Source organism: Suricata suricatta, chromosome 1 (assembly GCF_006229205.1).
Source record: "Suricata suricatta isolate VVHF042 chromosome 1, meerkat_22Aug2017_6uvM2_HiC, whole genome shotgun sequence".
In the NCBI taxonomy this organism is placed as follows: domain Eukaryota; kingdom Metazoa; phylum Chordata; class Mammalia; order Carnivora; family Herpestidae; genus Suricata; species Suricata suricatta.
Genome location: NC_043700.1, coordinates 1,043,106 through 1,044,579, shown reverse-complemented (window position 1 = coordinate 1,044,579; position 1,474 = coordinate 1,043,106). Strand labels below are relative to the sequence as shown.

Genomic DNA, 1,474 nt, shown 5'->3' with positions numbered 1-1,474 from the left:
GACGTGAATCTGGGGGTCGGGGTGTCTGTGAGCGAGCCGTGGGCATTCGGGGGTGTTTGCTTCTCAGCGCCCCTCGCGCTGGTCTGTCTCAGTGGGCTCCTGTCCCACCGCCTCACACCTCCTCTTTCTCATGCTCCTGATAAACGGGCTCCGCGGCTTTGGGGAAGGCTGCCTGGTGCCCCAGGTGCACTGACGGCGGCACACCAGAACCCACTGAGGGGCGCTTGGGTGGCTCAGTGGGTTAAGCGTCCAACTTTGGCTCCAGTCATGATGTCACAGCTTGGCTAGGGGGTTGGAGCCCCGCATTGGGCTCGGTGCTGACAGCTGTGCGTGTGTGTGTGTGTGTGTGTGTGTGTGTGTGTGTGTCTGCCTCTATCCCGTTTCCATTCTCTCTCCCTCTCAAAAATAAATAAAAACATTAAAAAATTTTAAAAAGAAAAATCCACTGAAGGGGAATCTGTCCTTGGCTTAGGAAAGCTTTGCACCCTTCCTCTCACTTAAAAAAATGAAGGACAAACTGTCCTGGGGGCGGGGGGTGGGGGGAGTTCATAGCAAGTTCCTCGGGGAAACAGCAGGGCCCACGAGGCGCGGGCGCCGTCCGGGACCGCGGCCGGAGGAGGGCGCCCCGGAGCCGGGAGGAGGCCTGCGGCGGCGGGCGCGCGAGGAACCGAGAACACAGGCGTGGAGTCCGGGCGTCGGGGCGGTTGTGCCGTCAGCGGGGTCGCCTCCGTGGGCTGCAGAAACGTAAGAGCGGCCGAAGCAAGAGCCAGGTCCCGGGGGGAAGGGCGCCCGTCGGTTCAGAGAGGAGCCCGGGCAGGCTGGAGCCACGCGACCGAGGGGGCGCAGGGGAGGGACCTACGGACTCAGCCCCCGCCCGTCCGTGCGGAGGGAGGGCCGGAGGCAGACGGGGCGGTCCTGCTCCCCCGACGGACGGCGCGGGGGCGGGGAGATCAGTCACCGGGACGTGCTCCGGGACTGGAGGGAGGGACGAGCGCGGGAGGGGAAGGAAGTGTGCAGGAGGCTCTCCCGGCTGCCAGAGCTCTCCCAGGCGTGCGGGGGGCGTCAGGCCCAGGCTCTGAGACCCCCCGGGATTCAGCCCCAGGGCGAGGTAAGGGGTGTGTGGGAAGAGGCTGGTTCTGCGAGCAGCTGAAGAGGAGGGGGAGGGGGAGGACAACGTAGGAAGGTAAGAGTGAGGAGGAGGAGGGGAAGGGGAGGGGTACGAAGGGGGAGGAGGGATAGAAGTAGGGGTAGGAGGCGTGGGGGTGGGTACGAGGTGGGAGGGCTGAGGGGGCGGGGCAGGGCGGGGTAGGAGCCTCCGCGAGCCTGCGGGGCGGAGGTCAGACCCCAGCCTCCCTCCTCGGAGCGCGCAGGGATCAGGAGGGCAGAGGGACTCGGAGACACAGCATGACCCCAGCTCCCGCCAGATGCAAAGGTAGGACCGCATGCCTTCCCCCCCCCCCCCCCCCCCCCCCCC

At 66.4% G+C, this 1,474-nt stretch overlaps 1 long non-coding RNA gene across 1 annotated transcript in view; it reads left to right on the top strand.

Moving 5' to 3' along the window:
• Window positions 1-807: 807 nt before the first annotated feature.
• Window positions 808-1,474, top strand: part of LOC115291590 — a 4,870-nt gene continuing 4,203 nt past the window's right edge. Inside the window, exons 1-2 of the long non-coding RNA XR_003909799.1 lie at window positions 808-1,108; window positions 1,371-1,432. This is a non-coding gene — a long non-coding RNA (uncharacterized LOC115291590). The remainder of the gene's footprint in view (window positions 1,109-1,370; window positions 1,433-1,474) is intronic.